Below are 19900 nucleotides of genomic sequence, written 5' to 3' on the forward strand. Positions count from 1 at the left end.
ACCTTAACTGACGGATAAGGGTGGCAAACTAGGTATGTTACTTGGTTGACATTGGTAGATACAAGGCAACAGTTTTCTTTGTGATGTTTGGCTCATGTACACCTCTGCTGTCTCAAAGTCTGTCCTGCCAAGCTCCTTGAGCTGGAGAGAGCTGGCTTTTGTTGGGATGTCTTTGTCTCTGTTGGCAGGTCTGTATTGCCATCCTCTTCGGTTCCAAGCCTGGGATATGTGAGGTGAAACAATCCAACGGAAAAGCAGCAAATTTACCACTGTGTTGTGGCCTAGGTCCCAAAGTCCTTAGCTGATCTGTCATTTTCTCCTTTTCAGCCTTTTTTTGATATTGTTTTATATGAATCTCTAACATTTGAAACTGTACTCTTTGAGAGGAGTAGGGCTATGTGTATCTGTTTCATCTTTCTGGAAATGGAATTCCCTCACCTGCTTTTTAGTTTGACAGGGAGAATAAAAACACTGCACGGATTCTTTTGTGGAGAATACAGCTTAGAATTCCACATGGAATTGTCAACATGGGCATGATCTTAGAAAGACAGCATTCTCTCAAGTAATGTAGACAGCATTCAGTTTGAAGACCTGAGTTGTTGCCTGGTGACAGGCCATAAGTGCCATAGTTGTTCTTTGATTTTCTCTCTTTGTGCTATTTTAAACTTAGTTTATATGTACCATTGAGCAGGAAGCATTTTGGGGAGGGTTATGCCTTTGTAAGTAATTTTCAGTCCTGATGTTGTTGATTCTAGTACTCTTAAGTGCAGTGTTCCAAATACCTTTCATTTATTCAATTAAGACAACTCATCTCTTTAGAAATGCTTTGTGCATTGTGGCCTAGTGAGTTAAGCTGCCATCTGCAACTCTGGCATCCCATATGTGCACCAGTTCAAGTCCTTGCTGATTCATTTCTGATCCAGCTCCCTGCCAATGCACCTGGGAAAGCTGTGGCACATGACTTAAGTCCTTGATCCCTTGCATCCACGTGGGAGACCCAGATAGAGCGTCAGGCTGCTGGCTTCAGCCCAGCCCATCCCTGGCTGTTCTGGTTATTTGGAGTGTGAACCAGTGATAGAAGTTCTCTCTGCCTGTCTCTTTCTCTCGAACTTTAAGTTTCAAATAAACAAACAAATAAATAAATCAATCTTTAAAAGAGAGTTATTTTTATCCATAAACTTCTTCAATTTGCATTTCTGGTTCCTTTTGAGATTTAAAAATTTTAGTTTTTATATTACCCTGCAATAAATTTTTTTTTTTGTAGAGTGTGTGGTCTCATGAATCTTAAAATATGCCTAGATTTTGTAGACAGGTTTCTCCTAAAATTTGGAAAAGTTTCAACCCCAGAATTTCTGTTAGGCTGCTTGCAATCACATCTGTTTCCTAATCCTAATTCTTGGCAACTGCTTATTCTTCATTACTATATTTTTGTGTTTTGGGATGTGTCATATAAACAGATCATTTTGTGTGTTACCTTTTAGGACTGACTGCTTTCTTCTCATATAGTGCCTGAGATTTATACAAGTTATTGCTTGTATCACTAATATCTGTATTTCTGTGTACCAAGCACTAGTCCTTTATATTTATATGTGCATCTCTGTGTGTATGTAATATATATTTATGAGGGAGCTTCAAGATTTTTATATAAAATTCCCTTAAAACTTTATTTATTTGAAGAGTCAGCATTGTGGTATGGCATGTTAAGCCGCTGCCTGCAATGCTGGCATTTTATATGGGTGCCTGTTCAAAACCCAGCATGCCAGTTTCAGTCCAGCTCCCTACGAATGTACTTGGGAAAGCACTGGAAGATGACCTGAGTGTTTGGGCTGCTGCACCCACTTTGGAGACACAGAAGCAGCTCCTGTCTTCTGATTTTGACCTGGCCCAGCCTCAGCCATTGCAGCCATTAAGAAGTAAACTGGAAAACAGATCTCTCTGTCTCTGTGTAACTCTGCCTTTCAAATAAGTAAAATAAATCTTTAAAATATTTATTTGAGATACAGTGAGAGACCCAGTTAGATGGAAAACTCACTCTGTTTTCCAAATGCACAAGGTCCCTGGGTTGGGCCTAGGACTGAAGCTAAAAGTTGGGAATTCAGTCCATGTTCCACACAGATGGCAGAAACCCGCTTCTTCCAGCTGCCACAACTCTGTGAGGGTTCTGTCTCTGCAGGAAGCTGGAATCAGGAAATGAAGGCAAATATTGAACTGAAATACTTCTGTGTGGGACATGGCTATCTTTTTTTAAAAAATTTAATTTATTTGAAAGAGTCACATAGAGAGAATACGAGTGAGAACACACACACTTTCATCCACTGCTTCACTCCTCAAACGGCTGCAATGACCAGGACTGGGCCAGGCCAAAGCCAGGGGTTAGGAAATTCTTCCTGATCTCCTGTGTAAGTGGCAAAAAAAAAAAAAAGGCCCAAGGACGTGGGCCAATCTTCTGTGCTTTCCCAAATGCGTCAGAAGAGAGCTGGACTGGAGTTGGAATAGCTGAGACACAAACTGGTGCCCATGTGGGATACTGGCACTGCAGGCACATCTGGGACATGGGTATCCCACTCTCTTGCTGGTTCCTGCATATGGCCATCTTGACCAGGATGTCAGCCACTAAGCCAAATGCCTACCTCCCATGTTATGCTTATCATTCCATTTTTCTGAAAACTTTTTGATGTCACTTGATTTCTATGCATATTTACACGTATACCTATGCCATATAATCTATGATGCACCTTTGAATTGTTTCCATTTTATGCTTATTGTGGATACAATCAATGCAAACATTTGTGTATTCATGTATACGCTTTTGTGTGAGAATAGGTTTTGATTTCTCCAGGGTTAGATCTAGTGGGTTTACATGATTATGCAGTAACCGCACGTTTTTATTGGAAAAAAAAATACCGAGGCTCTTCCAGAGCAGCTGACTGTGGATCTTATCTTTTTTATCACGTTTACCTTTACTTGTTACAGCATTTTTATAAAGTTTCTTTGAAGTATTTGTCAGAGTATGTGCCTGTTGATTGACTACACTATTGTTGATTTTTCCTACACTGTTTCTTCATATGTTAATTTTAGATTTAATTCTGGACATTTTCTTATGTTATAAAGACATCAGAAATTCATAGACACTGAATTAGAATTTTATTTTGGGGTAAAAATGTTTGGGATCAGTGCATTTTTTTTAGCGTGTACAGTTTCCACAAAAGTTAATGCATGAGTTTCAGGACTTCATGTACCAAAAGCAAACTTATGTTTTAATTTCACTTTCCACAAAGTTTTTGAAGCATTGTGTTAGTTTCTCTCTCTGTCTTTTCTTGCTTGTATCCTGTGTAAAAATATTAGCTATAGGAGGCAGTTGACTCAATGAAGTGGAGCATTCATGTTCCAGTGAGCTTTCTGTGAGCTGTGGTACCTGTCATTTCAGTTTTCAAAGCCTTTCAGTGTGCTTGGATTCATCCCACCTGTTTGTCATCCATTAGCCTCTTGGGGAACTGGGCAGTGCTCTGCGTGATGGTTCGGCTCCTGTTGTCTACATATACAGTTCAGGATCATATCCAGGCGCAAGTGGCTCGGAGTGAGACAGGAAGTCATAGATAACATAATGGAATTACTTTCCCAAGCTTATTCCTGGATACCATCTCCTGAGAAAGTTGTCTTTGGTGCTTTAAATAAAAAACTGGGCTCTCTATTTAACCATACTCTGCTGTGCAGTTTCTATGATTGTGCCCTGATGTCAGGAGAAGCAGTGGGTGATAAAAAATAAAAGCAGCAGGAACTTGTCTCACCTTTTTGAGACTCAAGTTCTGCTAAGCAGAGACGAAGTTCCCCTCCTATGAAAGGTTCCTCCTTTTCTTGGAGCCTCTGTCTTCTGCTGCCCCCTTCTGCCTCTACAGACAGGCTTAAAGCCCACCACGGTCAGTGGAAGTGGCACTTTACCTTTTGTTATTCTTCCTGTTTCCGCTACTTTTACTGGTCACATGCATTTTGTCTAGGTTTCATGCTTTTAGTAGGTGAGCAGTGCTGAGTCACTTTGCTTTAATGTTGAAATAATTACTGGGAGGAGCATGTGTAGATGAGATTTTTTGTGGAGCTTGAAGATAGTACAATGAAGACCCTCTTCATGAAAAGTTGTGAACTTAGGGCTGTGAAAGTAAATGTCCTGAAGCTTAAGTTTCACTAATTTTATTTTAAACCTATTCTTGAGAAAAAAACATATATAAATTCTAGTTACAGCTTGAACACTGTACAGGGTGATTTCTATTCATATTTTTTGACTAGTCATCAAAATACAACACAAAATCTGTTTTTTAATTCATATTTTGTGGATGAAGAAGTTTTCAAGTGATGAAATCATGCAGACAGAAGTGAGAATTTGGCCCTAAGATTCAGATGTACAAATTCTGAGGTGCATGATCTTTTGACTGTCCTATCATACTTAATGAAATAAATACATTATAGATTATGAGAACCAACAGAGGCTTGCTTAAGAGACTGGCCTGTGGTATTGCTGGGCTTCATTTGTGATTCTGCTATTTATTAGGAGTGAGATGTCAAGAAAGTATCTTAACCTTGTTTTTTTTTTCTTTTGTTAAGCTCTGTTGTTTGTAAAATGGAGAAAATAGAATATATTTCAAGGGGTTGAAGATTAAATAGTTAATATATACACTGAGAATAGCTTCTGGGATGCAGTAGATTGTGTACACTAGGTCCAATAGTGTATTGAGGTCAATTAAATAAAACTTTGTACTTACCAGCCTTACCTTTTGAACTACAAAATCAAATTAATGAAAAAGGAGATTTTTCACTTACTTTGAGATAAATTCTGGTCATATTACAAATTTCAAACACAAGATATGTTTGATTGTAAGATAGGCTACATTTAAAAATTATTTTTTATTGCATTTCATTTTATAACATCGTTTATAGGCTCTGATGTTCCCCCATCTCCTCTCCGTGCCCTCCCCCCATAGTGGATTACTCCACCTTATTGCCGTATTACAGTTCAAATCCAGTCTTGTTTCTTTCATTGCAAGCATGTGCCATGCATAGAGTCCAGCATCTTATTGTCCAGCTTAATTCAACAGTTTCTTGGGGAGACCAACTCTGGTCTGAAGGCATAGCTGGCAGAATATCGTTCCGACCAAATAAAAGCCATAGCATTACCATCAGCAACTTTCCAACATTATGGGGTTAATTATTGTATTGAGTGACTGATATGTTAGAAAATGCAGGTTCTTAACCACATCCTGTGACTACTTCATTAACATTTCAATTATAGTTTGTATACAGCTGGCTTCTATCTACCTTAAAATGGCTATAGGATACTGTTCAGCTGTCTCATGTCTATTTTCATTTTAGTATTTAGCAGTTTATCATGTTGAAGCATAATTTTTACTGAACTTGGCAGATTTTAGGATAGTCTAAACTGGCTTATAGCTTTAACAAGGCATATGACAGCAGTTGATGCATAGAACACTGTTGGGAGGGTTGTGCAGAGAAATCCTCCATACCCTAGTTAGGAGTAATTTATTTTCGCGTCCTACCTAGTAAGGTATGTGTGAGTCCCCACTGATCGTTTCTTGTCTAGTTCTAAGCTTTCCTTGTTGTTGTCTGTCTAAAATAGGCTACATATTATACAATCATCGCTTCTTGGCCTTTTGGCTAAGATCAAGTGTAGTACATATTATGCAGTCAATAATAGTTTTGCTTTTTTGGTCAAGAATTTTAAAAAAAGTTTAGGAGTATTAATCTATTTAACAAGCTAATCTAGAAGAACAATGTTATGTGTAAATAACTTGAAAGTCTGGAATATCGCAGGTTAAATGTTTTGGTGAAATGGCCAAATGCTAGGAAATCTAAGAGTTAAACATAATTTTCTACCTGAGATATTTGAAGCCTTAAACAGCCCCAGGCTCTTCCGTAATATGAAGATAGTAGTTGTATCAATCTGAATTAACTAGTGCCCATCTCATGCACACTTTTGCCTTCCGTGGTTTCGGTTACCCAAGGCCAAATATTGGACTGATAGTAAAGTGGAATATTCCAGAAATAAACAACTCATATGTTTTACTCTTTGCCCCATTCTAAACAGCATGAAGATTCATACCTTTTATTTCATCCCAGCTGGGTTGTGAGTTATGCTTTTTTTCCAGTGTATCCATGCTGTGCATATTAGCTTTCTGTTAATCATTTGATAGGCATCTTGGTTATCAAATCTACCTCCACGGTATTGTAGTGACTCTGTTCAAGTAATGTTTATTTAACAATGAACCTAAAGTGCAAAAGTGATGATGCTAACGATTTGAGTATGCCAGAGATAAGCCATGAGTGATTTCTTTAAGTGCTATATGATGTTTTAAGAGGAAACCACATTTATGTAATTGTTGTTATAATATTATAATTGCTCTTATTATCATTAATATTTTACTATGCTTGCTTTGTAAATTAAATGTTATCCTAGGCCAATGCTACATATCTATATTTTTCATATATGTGTATACTTATGTGTTTATATTACATATATTTAATACTTTACATACATGTATTTCATATCTAATATATATATAATCCATAAAGAGTTCCAGACTACCCATCTTTTCTGGCATCCACTGAGGATCACTGCATCCCTTTGTGGGTAAACAGTAACTACTGTATTAACCTACTGAAGCCTAACCAGTCAGCATGAAATTTAAAATAATTATTCTTTCCCCGGTTCTGTGGATCAGGGATTTGCGTGCAGCTTAGTTTGTAGATTGTGGCTCATGATGTCTCATGAGGTTACTCAGAATGTTAGATTGGACTGTGTTCATGTGAAGCCTTGTTCGGGGCAAAAGGATCACTTTCATTTGGCTCACTCATGTACCTGACAGTCATGCCTGGTTTGCTGGAGAGCACATGAGGCTCCTCATCACATGGACCTTTCCGTAGGAGTTCTTGCGTACCTAGATATTGCAGCTGCCATTCCCCCAGAGCAAGTAGTCCAGGAGAGATGAAAGTGGACGCCACAGCATCTTTTATGACCTAGCCTCGGAATTCTCACTTTGTTGTTTCTGTAGTTACACGGGTCATCAGTGTTCCTAGTGGAAGGGACTCTCAGGAGGTGGAAATCATTGAGGCCCATCTTAGATACTGGCTACCACCCACTTTATATGATATTTGTAGTACTTAAATGATATTACTCCAGTGAAAACCTGTGGAACCTGGTCGGTGCCTAGTGCCTGTTTGATTAGTGTGTTTTTGTTTGAAGGCCCTGGGCAATAAACATCCATCTCTGATTGTTTCCCAAATGTAGAGGAAGGTTTATATCTGTGGGTGAAGAGATAAACAATGATCTCTGAGTGAATGAAGTCTTGAGGTTGTTTTCACAAACAATTATTTGTTCAGAAGCTCAGTTGGCTATTACTCAGGGATCAAGTAGTAACAGTACTTATTATAATTTGAGGGAAGAATATTGGGAAATGCTGTGGCTATGATTTTGACCACAGTAAACTCATTAAACACATAGCCAATGAAGAATAGTAATGTATTTTAAGTCTAACATGCGTATCTGTGTGTTTGTATGAGACTGAATATCATTTATCTATGCTTAAAGGTTAAATATACTCAAAACATTTTTTTCTTTACTGAAGAGATTATGCCTTAATATTGATGGTGATATAATGGTAACTTATTTTGAAGGGGACACCTACTAAATTATTTAGAAAATAATCCAAAACAAGCACATGCAATAGTTGTGTTTGTTGTAATAAAAAAATATCAACTTGCTTACTTGATGTGGTTTTTTAATTTAAGTGACTTGTTCTTGGGTATCTGAGAAGTGCTTCCTTTTTCCTTACACTGATATTGAATATGTTTCTGAGTATTTTTTTCATTATAGCAATATTTAGTAAGGATATTATTATAACACTGAAAGTGTCTCTTATTTTGTAACATATGTAGGCTAATTACATCTGGTTATTTATGAGAAAAATTAATTGGAAAATTTTCTTCTCTAAATACAGGATAATACTAGTTCGTAAGAAAGTGGTACCCAATGCAGTTAGTAAAATACATTGATTTATCATGATAATATACAAATATTTGACCACTGGAGGGCTCCATATCTTTAAAAAATGTATTAGCAGCATGCATGCTCACTGTAGCAGTTTAAAAAAACACAGAAAGATAAAAATGCTTCCATTATTTTGAGTAAAATTACTAATGAGTAAAGATACCAAAAGAGTTGATTATAAGTGAAAATTATATACATATACAAAAAGAATTTATAACCAGTGTTTACTTCTTTTTCTCGTATTTGAGTGAAAGTAAATTATATTGTCCAGTCTTTGTGCTTTCATCTCAGATGCCAAAAATACAAAATTAGGGATGCCAGTTTGAGTTTGGAAACTGAAAAACCATTATATCTAGAAAGACAGTGGAAAATGATCCAAGTACTTTGGCCCTTACATGGTTGCCCGTGGTGGAGTTCTTTGCAGCTGGCTTCAGCCTGGCCTAACCCTGACTGTTGAGCGCATTTGGGAGTAGACTAGAAATTGGATAAGTTTTTTCTCTCCCCATTTTCCTCTTCCCATCTCTCTCTGTCTCTTTGCTTCCATCCCTCCCCAGCGACTGACTACGTCTCTCTCTCTCTTTCTCTCTCTCTCTCTCTGATGCTCTGCTTTTCAAATGAATAAATATTTAAAACACAGAAAAATTAACCACTTTATTATCACAAAGAAGTTGAGGTAGATTTTACATAAATGGTTTTGGTTTCCTCATCTCTTTCTTATGTGTACCACTTTAACATGAATCCATTTTTGTTAGGGTTTGTTGAAGTTATTATGTCCATGTGGTTGAACAAATTCTTAAGTCTCTCAGTGACATAAAATTCAGAGGTTGTTAGGCCACATTTTGAAATGAAACAAACAAAAAAAGGAGGTGTGAGCTCAGCCATTGCATAGTTAGCTGTCACTGATTTTTAGAGTTTTAAAATACATTTTTTTTTAGATTTATTCTAATTGGTAAGGCAGATTTACAGAGGGAAGGAAATACAAAAAGAAAGATCCTCCATCTACTGGTTCACTCCCCAATTAGCTGCAATAGCTGGAGCTGAGCTGATCGGAAGCCAGGAGCTTCTTCCAGGTCTGCCACGAGGGCATATAGTCCCAAGACCATTGGCCATCATCTACTGTTTTCCCTGGCCACAAGCAGGGAGCTGGATGGGTAGTGCAGCAGCTGGGCTTCCATAAGGGATGCTACACCTAGAGGTAGAGGATTAGCCAGTTGAGCCAATGCACAGGCTCCTTAAAATAGTTTTGATACTATTAACACTTCTTTGGTCCAGGTGTGTAGTTTACGTGGTTTTGTTCTGAAAGCTGATCTTCAAAAGCATGTTTTCTTTATTAAAATGAAATGAGAGTTTACAAAGCTGAGGAATTGGAAACTCTGGAACATGTATTAATACTTAAAAGAGGCATCTTTTTGTCTAGAAAAATCTGCATGGGAAACCGTGTTCCTCCAAAACAGTATTCTTATATCCTTGATTTTTTCTACATGAAAGAAGTGTTTTGATTTCTTTATAATTGTGAAATGTTTACTTTCAAAAGTTTGATCTGAGCTCTGGGAAGTCTGCAGTTATGTAGTTTCTAGGGTAGTTAAGCATTCCCCCCCACCGCAGCCCCCCACTCTGCGCCACCTCCTGGACCAGATTTGTGTCTCTTTGTGCTGAGCTCCAGAGCTGAGGATGTTTGCAGTGATTTGAGTAGTTAAGATCCCCAATTGTTCAGTAGTTTTGTCCCTTAACACCTCTTCTTTCCAAAAGGAAGCTGAATGCAAATTAATCGCTAATGAGGAGGAAACAAACCAAGCCAAAGCCAAAATTAACTAGGAAAAAAAACCCTCACGAATAAGTTATTTACCTGTTTATTTGAGAGCTATCCAGAAGCTATGAATGTGGAATCCCACTTAATTTCTACACAGGAAGGCTAGCCATAGATGTTAATATAGTAATAAAGACACCAGAGAATGATAAAATAGTAGATCATAAGTTAGTACTAAAATTGCACATGATAGTGAGCAACATTGTGAAGTAGGTGTATGTTTTTTTAATTACTATGAAATCTATTAGGCAGCCTCATCATGCTTGTCCCCTCTATTTGTCATTCCCCCTTTGCATTAGTGTGTTAAAGACAGTAGTCAGGATGGTCTTCGTGGCTCAGGAGGTTAAGCTGCTGTCACTTGGGAGGGCACCCGTTTCCATATCTCATATCTCATCTTGTATCATAGTGCCTAGGATCTGCTTCCCACCTGGCTTTTCAGTGATGCCCACCCTGTCAGCCAACAAGTGGTGGCTCAAGAATGTGGGTCCCTGCAACCCAAATGGGAGACTTAGAATGAGTTCTGACTTCTGCTGGGAATTTCCTATTCATCACTAAAAGCTGAAACACTCAGCTTTCCTAGTACACTAGGGTAACACCACCTTACCACTCTACTCAAATCTCTAAGCCCTGGGATTCAATTTGCAGTCAGTCCCCATTTCTCTGTCAAATCAGACAGTTGCCTAGTCAAATACACTTCAAAAAGTACCCCGGGACAAGTACCTGGATGAAATAGATTAAGAAAAAAAATCACTCTGGAAGATATGTGTGATGAGAGAAAGTGTTAAGAAAAAAGACCAAGACCGCAAATAGTATCTCCTAGTTTAGAGTACCTAGGAGATCTTAACCAGGTATTTAAAAACATTTTTATTATTTTATTTGTTTGAAATGCAGGGAGGGGGATAAAGTAGGGAGAAAAAGAGAGGAAAGAGAAAGAAAAAGGGAGAAAGAAGAGAAGAGAGAGAGCTCATGTTAGTGCAACATCTAGAGAGAGAGAGCTAGTGCTAATGTAAGATCTAGAGAGGTAGACCTCTCCAGTCCACTGATTTATTCCCCAAGTTTCCTCAAGGACTGGCACGATGCCAGGCTGATGCAAAGAGCCAGGAATACGAGGCAGGTAGGTTTCCATTGCAGGGAGCAGGGACTCAACTTGATGTTAGCCAAAAGGCTGAGAAGTGATTGGGACTCAACTGCTTCAAACATCGCCTGCTGCCACCCAGGGTAGCGGAGCTGACACTCAGACCTGGCACTCTGATAAAAACTGTAGTAATCCCAAGTGGTCTCTGAACCACTGGGCCACATGTCCTCCCCTAAGTATTTTTGTACTTTTGCATGTTTGAGTTAAAACTATACTTTTTTTAGGATTAGCATTTTTTTAAAAAATTAAAAGATAAGGCTGGTGTTGTGGCATGGCCAGTAGGGCTTCTGCCTGGGAAGCCAACATTCCATATGACACTTTTTTTTTTTTTAAAAAAAGACTTATTTATTTTTATTGGAAAGGCAGATTTACAGAGAGGAGAGACAAAGATCTTCCATCTGCTGAATCACTCCCCAAGTGGCTGCAATGGCCAGAGCTGAGCAGATCTAAAGCCAGGAACCAGGAGTTTCTTCTGAATCTCCCACGCGGGTGCAGGGTCCCAAGGCTACTGCTTTCCCAGGCCACAAGCAGGGAGCTGGATTGGAAGTGGAGCAGTTGGGACATGTGGAATATGTGCCCATATGGGATCCCAGCGTTTGTAAGCTGAGGATTTAGCCATTGAACCATCATGGCAGGTCCTGACATTCAAATTAATTTTAAAAAATTAAAGGAAAAAAGGTAGTTACTTTAGATAAGTTTTAAGATTCTGTTTTGTTTTTAAAGGCTTTTTTGGGGGTGGAGGGTACAGGCCTCTTACATGTAAATATTGCCTATGCATGTCTTCTTTTTTTCTCTGTGAGTTATCAGTAGCAACCTAAAGACATTTGAATGAAGTGAGTTTTCCTTCTGTATAAGTACCACGCGCTAACCGATTGTGCCACTGAAGCTTCGTGAGTTTTCCTTCTACTAACCACTCTTCAGCTTCTCTCCAGTTGCTACCTCTCAGATTGTATCTAAGAGATGTGAAATTATTTGTTTTACATTTAAATATAGGAAACATAAGTATTATGTTAAATCTATGAGCAATGAAATTTTTCCAAATTTAATTGGAAATGATCACGAGAATAGATAATCCAATTGCCTGCTGATAGAGCTGGCTCATGACTTTCAATTTCAGACCATAGTGGGAATTTTTAATGGAATCTTAGAAATGTCTGTTCTGCTTGTTAACAAATGCCTTTCTGTATTCAAAGTGGTCAGGTGTTGCCTTTGATTATTAGAGAGAAACTATTTTTAGTGTTAAGATTCTTGGAGTTTAGTTTTTGCATTTGTGTCAGTTGTTTGGGCTGACATCCAGACAAAGGTTTACAGATAGAAATACATGATTGTAAAAGGGGATCACAGGGTTTCACAGTAGTTGTCTATACAGTGGAATTTTAAATTGAAAGGGAATGTTCCCTGGTAGGGGGAAAATGACACATTCCATCTGGATGTTGATTATAAGCTATGTTAATTCTACAGAAATATTCACCTTCTGATCTTCAGTTTTGGGAAGCATCCCCTACCTTACAAGTTCAGCAAGATATAAGCTGAAAGTAAACTTCATAAGAAAATGAAATAAAAATTTCTACCTTGGTCTATGAGATAGATTAGAAAATAAAGTCCATCAAATGTATCAGAAGTCCTTTTCTCTCAGAATAAGTAGTCTATCCCTTTGGAATAGTTGTGAAATAGCTATTTTAAACAAACTTGTGCACCTAAGAGGAAAACAGTTTAATGACTTGCCCATTTTGCCATTTTTACTCTGTAAAAGATTTTATATTTTTATAGTTAATTAGTATAACTGTTGCTATTTTGGGCTCTTTTTTTTTAAGGATTTATTTTATTTTCATTATAAAGTCAGATATACAGAGAGGAAGATCTTCCGTCCAATGATTCACACCCCACGTGAGCACAACTGCCGGTGCTGCGCTGATCTGAAGCCAGGAGCCAGGAACTTCCTCCATGTCTTCCACATGGGTGCAGAGTCCTAAGTCTTTGGGCCGTCCTCAACTGTTTTCCCAGGCCACAAGCAGGGAGCTGGATGGGAAGTGGAGCTGCTGGGATTAGAACCAGCGTCCATATGGGATCCCAGCACGTTCAAGGCGAGGACTTAAGCCGCTAGGCCACGGCGCCTGGCCCTGGACTCTTTTTAATATATAAAATAAAAAACGTCTGATATCCTATCATGCATTGTGTATCTTATAATCTTATGTCATGATTTTTTATAGGTTTTAAAGTTCATGAAATACTTTTAATTCCTAGGAATCATTATATGAAAATAGATAATAATGGTCTTTATTTTTAATTTCTTGTTAATCCAGTTTCAGTTGAGCGTACCATTTTGATCATTAGCCTAATAAATGATAATTAAATTAGTCATTAATCTTGGCTTGAGAAGTCCTGGTCCTGTGTAATGTTTATTAGAAACTAGCTTAATGGGGTCCGACATCATGGCCTAGTGGCTAAGGTCCTCTCCTTGAATGCGCCAGGATCCCATATGAGCGCCGATTTTAATCCCGGCAGCTCCACTTCCCATCCACCTCCCTGCTTGTGGCCTGGGAAAGCAGTCAAGGATGGCCCAAAACTTTGGGATACTGCACCCGTGTGGGAGACCTGGAAGAGGTTCCTGGCTCCTGGCTTCAGATGGGCACAGCACCGGCTGTTGCGGCCACTTGGGGAGTGAATCATAGGATGGAAGATCTTGCTCTCTGTCTCTCCTCCTCTCTGTATATCTGACTTTGTAGTAAAAAATAAAATAAATCTTTAAAAAAAAAGAAACTAGCTTAAGATAATTCTCAGTTCTTTAAAGAATTTGACTAAAAGTAACATTGTCCTTTAAAATGCAAAGCTTTCCTGTGATGTGTTACTGGCATGTTTGGCACAAAGTGAAGAGCTAGACCTTGGTCTGTGGGCATCAGAACTGCTAGGCAAAATGAAGTCTTGGCCTCAGCTGGAAGGACTTTAGCTCTCCGTTTTCTGAAAGCCAGAGTCTTGTAAGGCCTCGGTATTCTGTATGAACTCACATATAACTGCTCATGTTTCTATGTGAGTCCGCATTGCTGGAAGCAGGCCTTTTTTTTTGATGAGTTTGGTGTGTAGAAGAATTTTCCTGATACTGAAGTTCCAAGCTACCTCCCAGGACATCTATGAATTAATGTCAGTTTTACCCTGAAAGGGTGTAAAAACAGTACTGCTGCTTTTTCAGTCACATTTTCATTTTATCCAACCTTTCTGTCTCCTCAGTGTTGCTCAGCCTCCTCTGTAATTGTCTGGTCTAGAGGCGTTTCGAGCTCTGTAAATTCTTCCTGATGCAGGCAGACAGTGCCGGGTAGAGCGAACTTTAGTGTTTGGTAGCTGGACAGTGTGTTTCTTCTAAGTCTGACTTGGTTTTGGGTGCTGCACAACGGTGACTTGTTTTGCAGTCTGTCATTTTATATGCTGTTCAGTTAGGATGAGCATCTTCGGTTTTCTGCTCTTTGGCTTTTACTTATGCCACTTGATGATACTAAATTTAGGTTATAGATATTACATGTTATAAATGGGCAAAGATGACAATGCTTATAAAACTGTGGGTGTGCTTACATGCTACACACTCTTGTTACTCTGTAGCTGGAAGTCGTTAATTTAGGAATAATATCAATTAGCTTGCGTTTAGTTTTCTTGCTGGAATTTCAAAAGAGAAACTCTGAAGCTCCCTTTTTAGTACATGTGTCCTCTGCTGTCTGAGGTAACTATCTCAGCTTTATGCAAAATTAGCACAAACAGAAAATACTAAACAAGCTGAAATGGTTGTGTTGAAGGGAGCAAGGGCAGTGGGAGGGGGATTTGTGAAAAAGAGAATCTAATTAGTTATTAATTAATTTTGTTAGCAATAATATTGAACTGTGTTGCAGATTTTAGTGTAAACAAATAGCCTGAGTTTAAAATCTCTTCAAGTCTCTTACAGTATATCTTGAAGATTCTTCATCCTGAGATCTTTGATGCTGACTAGATTTCTTTAAAACTGTTTTTTTTTAAAGATTTATTTATTTTTGTTACAAAGTCAGATATACAGAGAGGAGGAGAGATAGAGAGGAAGATCTTCCATCCGATGATTCACTCCCCAAGTGAGCCGCAACAGCTGGTGCTGTGCCCATCCGAAGCCTGGAACCTGGAACCTCTTCCAGGTCTCCCACGCGGGTGCAGGGTCCCAATGCATTGGGCCATCCTCAACTGCTTTCCCAGGCCACAAGCAGGGAGCTGGATGGGAAGTGGAGCTGCCAGGATTAGAACCGGCGCCCATATGGGATCCTGGCGCATTCAAGGCGAGGACTTTAGCTGTTAGGCCACGGTGCCGGGCCCTCTTTTTTTTTTTTTTTTTTTTTTTTTTAAAGATTTATTTATTTCACTACACTCAGATATACAGTGAGAAGGAGAGACAGAGAGGAAGATCTTCATCCAATGTTTCACTCCCCAAGTGAGCCGCAACGGGCCGGTACGCGCCGATCCGAAGCCGGGAACCAGGAACCCCCTCCGGGTCTCCCACGCGGGTGCAGTGTCCCAATGCATTGGGCCGTCCTCAACTGCTTTCCCAGGCCACAAGCAGAGAGGTGGATGGGAAGTGGAGCTGCCGGGATTAGAACCGGCGCCCATATGGGATCCCAGTGCATTCAGGGCGAGGACTTTAGCCGCTAGGCCACGCCGCCGGCCGGGCCCTCTTTAAAACTGTTAACCCCAAGCTAGAATTGACGTTCAAGATGTTATCGTTGCTGTTCACTCCCAAAATGGGATATTTGCAGTTGAGTTTTAGCTGTGTTGTCACAGAAGGCTTGGGCATTTCCACAGTGCTGAAAAAGCCTCATTGATACAAGTCATGTTTGGAAATGAATCCTAGATCTGAGTTCATACCAGTAGTATTCTTTGTATTCACATTTGCTGCAAAGCAAGAAACAGATACTTGTGCTATTGCTTTTTAAGTTGTAGTAAGCATTCTCTGTGTGAACTCTGAGTAAAGCGAGAACTCCGTTGTTTGAAGCCTGGATTTTTTTATTTTGCGTGGATGTTTATGTGGGACTACATCACATGTATTATAATCAGCTTTGATGAAGTAGCTAGATCAAGTAAGCCTATATGAGGGACTTAAGGAAGAGACTAATTATCTTATATGATACCCAATGTTTGGTTCTGTTATCTACTAAAATGATTCAAATGCTTCCATTTACAAATACATTCATAATAGTTGTGATATTGATACATTTTACTTCTTCAAATTTGGTTGTTTCTCCTGACGTGTTATAATTTTCTCTGTAGTTTTATGTGTGTGGGTCTTGTTTGTTTCCCCTTTCCTATTTTTTAAAAATAATTTTTAAATGTTTTATTTTACTTTTATTTGAAAGTCAGAATTACAAAGAGAAAGGGAGGCAGAGTGATCCGCTGGTTCACTCCTCAGATGACCCCAGTAACTGGAGTTGATCCAGCCCGAAACCAGGAGCCAAAGGCTTCCTCTGGGTCTCTCACATGGGCGCAGGGACCCAAGGGCGTGGACTGTCCCTGGCTGCTTTCCCAGGCTATATGCAGTGAGCTGGTTGGGAAGCAGAACAGCATGGACTAGAACCAGTGCCCATATGCGGTTCTGCCTCTACAGGAAGAGCTTGCTATGCCACTGTGCCAGCTCCTCCCCTTCCCAACCTTAAGAAAAAGTAATTTCAGTTTTTATTTTTGCATGAACAATGAATTGTGTGCCACTTCCCTCTTAGTTATACTACCACCATAATTAACAAATTCCAAGACACTAAAAATGTCTTTAGAGTTAGTTTTAGGGCCCAGCTTGATGGCTCAATTGCCTAATCCCTCCCTTGCAAATGCCTGGATTCCATATTGATCCTGGATTTCATATTGATGTAGGTTCATGTCCCGGCTGTTCCACTTCTCGTCCAGCTTCCTGCTTGTGGCCTGGGAAGGCAGCAGAGGACAGCCCAAGCCTCGGAACCCTGCGCCTGTGTGGGAGACTTGGAGAAAGCTCCTGGCTGCTAATTGGCTGTGCTCCAGCCATTGCAGCCATTTGGGGAGTGAACTAGCAGATGGAAGATCTTTGTCTCTGTCTTTCCCTCCCTCTGTAAATCTGTCCTTCCAATAAAAATAAATAAATCTTTTAAAAAAAAGTTAGTTTCAGAAGAAAAATTCACATTTACCTGTTTTCCCCATGTTCATGTTGAAAACTGATACTCTGTGTATGGGAAATAAAAAGTAAAGGATTAATTCGTCTAAGAGGAGTAGAGATTTAAAATCTAAATATCTTAATATAATGTTTCAAAAATACTAAATAAATATTTTTTGAAATTAGGATTTAGAATAGAGCATGTAAATAAGTACTCCCTTTCATTTCTTTTCAGAAGGTTAAGTATATGGTCCAGTAGTTTTTAATTCCTTTTTTCTTACTTCAGTAAAACCCTAAATCATCCTATTTGCTTTTCCCTTCACACTTGAGGCCATGGTAATAATATAGTATAGCCCATCATTTTTATATGTGTGTTTGTCTGTATATAAATGTATGTGTGTGGGTGTGTACAAATATATTTTCTAGACAGAAAAGAAAAGAAACAAGTTTGTCTGTTTTTTTCTGCTTGGGAAAAGTTAGGTTAGAGGGGCTGTCATAATGTGCAGGTGATGAAGTCTCCCCCTGCAACACCCAGGATTCTTCATGGGTGTCTGTCTAGGTGTCAATTGTCTGTCTGTTCAAGTCAATTCCTGACTATTGTCTGTCTGTTCAAGTCTACTGATCCACTTCCAACCCAGCTCTCTGCTAATGTATTTGGGAAAGTAGCAGCATATGAGTCAAGTAAGTGGGCTCTGCCAGCCATGCAGGATGCCTGCATAGAATTTCAGACTCCTGACTTGAAGCCGTATGAATACAAGATCTCTGTTTCTCCCTCTGTCTCTAAAACTCTGACTTACAAGTAAAAATGAAAGTCTTAAAAAAAAAAGAAAGAAAAGTAAAGCCAGCATAGAAAACACATTTTTGTAGATTATTTTGTTAAAAGACTTTTATGGTGAATTTTATTATTAACTTGTAAAGATAACAAAATCTGATTTTGATAATTTTAAGTAGGTAAAACTTCAAAATGTGTGTTAACAATATGAGAACCGTAGCTACTTCAAATGTCTCAGGGCTGCTTCAGAATAATCCTTTTTGCCATTTGCCTTATGGCTCTTGTAATTGATGCCCCTGAGTTGTACAACAGTGATTTCTGTGGTCACTATGCTGGAATTAGTGGCAAAGGATAAGCCCTGTATACATCAATGGAAGCAGTTAGAGAATATCCCTTTTGATGTTTTATTTGGCTTAATTTGGACTAAATGTTTTATTTAGAACACTGAATGTGAGAGGAGCAGTAACAAGTAATGCAGAGAGCATTTATTGAGAATTAATTACTGCTGGAGCATTATACTGTGCAGAGGTAATGTAGGGCATGTGGTTAGTTTAATAGAGGGCATAATTTTAATTGGTACAAGGTATTTCTAGTGGGGTGAGTATTTAAGGCAGAATTATTGCTCATATACTCAAAACTGTCATACTGCAGTCAGTGTATTATATAATGTCCATATTGTTAAAAGATAAGCAAATTGACAAGAACATTTTCTCTCAATATATTTTATTGTTTTAGAACAGTTTTGGATTTCTAACAGGTAGGAGCAGAAAATACAGAGAAATCTCAAATATCCCTTTCCCTACACATGTATTACTGCGATTAATTTTTTAATGTAAGATATTTATAAAAATATTTCGAAGCAGAAAAATAATTTTTATGCTTGCTTCTACAGGTAAAAGGTATCTTTTTTTGTCTTCAAACTAGAACTATGAAAATATTCTAGGGCCAGGAAACATTCTCTGACTGAACCTTTTTTTTCCCCTGTGTGATTAACATGCAATACTTTTATGGGATACAGTGCAGAATTTCACTGTAGGTTCTAACATAAGCTGAAAAACCAGATAATTAGCCTATTTCCTATCCTTTCTTTATGTTTGGAGCCTACCAGCTTCATACAACATGTAGAACATTGTTCTGAACTGCAATTGCCTCCACTGTGCTGTGGAACATGGAGAACAAAATTTTTCTGTGTAGCCGTTTGGCTGGCACTGTGCCACCTGCTTCTGTCCTCTTGTGTTCTGCTCTCCAGCCTCCAGGAATCAGTCTTCTCCAGATCTCCTCACCACCCCCACCCACTCCGTCTCTCCCTCTCTCTCAGGCTTCCACATATGAGAAACGTGCAGTGTTTGTCTATTATTGGCTTATTTCACTTCACATAATGGTTTCCTGTTCCTTCCATTTTTTCCACATATGTCAAGATTTTGCTCTTTTTCTGTATCTGAATAATATTCCTTCGTGTGGAGAGAGCACATTTTCTTTATTCTTGCACCTGTTGATGAACACCCTAGTTGATTCCATATCTCTGGGCACAGCCCTTTTTAATGATACTTTTCCATCTGAACCTTGCTGCTGTGAACAACTGCAACAGTAGGGATGTGATGCGATCTGGCCTGGAATCTCCTGCTATACTGTAAAAATGACAGACTATACATCAAACTGTCGGATAGAATTGTAGAAGAGTAGTGTGGAGGGGGCTTAGGTTCTGACCGACTTGCGCCTCATCTGCTGTATGGCCAAAGAGGTTGCACTGACCAGCCTCTAACTCTCATTTGCCTATGAGGATGGCATGATGGGAAAAAGCACTTTGGATACCTGGAGAATTGTCCCAGTTTGGTCATGGACCAGTTGAATATCTTTTTGTCCTGGCATCTAAGCTTCCTAGCTCTTGCTTGATTTTACCTATGAAAACTCTTCACCTGTACATTCTAAGGAATATTTCTGGGAGTTTCCTGATTTAAATAACCAATTACTATGTGACATTATTTGCTGTAAGAATAATGCATTGCAAGTAAATG

The 19900-nt window shown here is 38.9% G+C and overlaps 1 protein-coding gene and 1 pseudogene across 6 annotated transcripts in view; both read left to right on the forward strand.

Annotated features, from left to right (window-relative positions):
• BBX (BBX high mobility group box domain containing) overlaps positions 1–19900 on the forward strand; it is a 278443-nt gene that overhangs the window by 81529 nt on the left and 177014 nt on the right. The gene's annotated exons all lie outside the window — the stretch shown is intronic.
• Positions 5645–5756, forward strand: LOC118758899 (U2 spliceosomal RNA; annotated as a pseudogene).

The sequence above is a fragment of the Ochotona princeps genome, chromosome 3 (genome assembly GCF_030435755.1).
Source record: "Ochotona princeps isolate mOchPri1 chromosome 3, mOchPri1.hap1, whole genome shotgun sequence".
NCBI classification, from domain to species: domain Eukaryota; kingdom Metazoa; phylum Chordata; class Mammalia; order Lagomorpha; family Ochotonidae; genus Ochotona; species Ochotona princeps.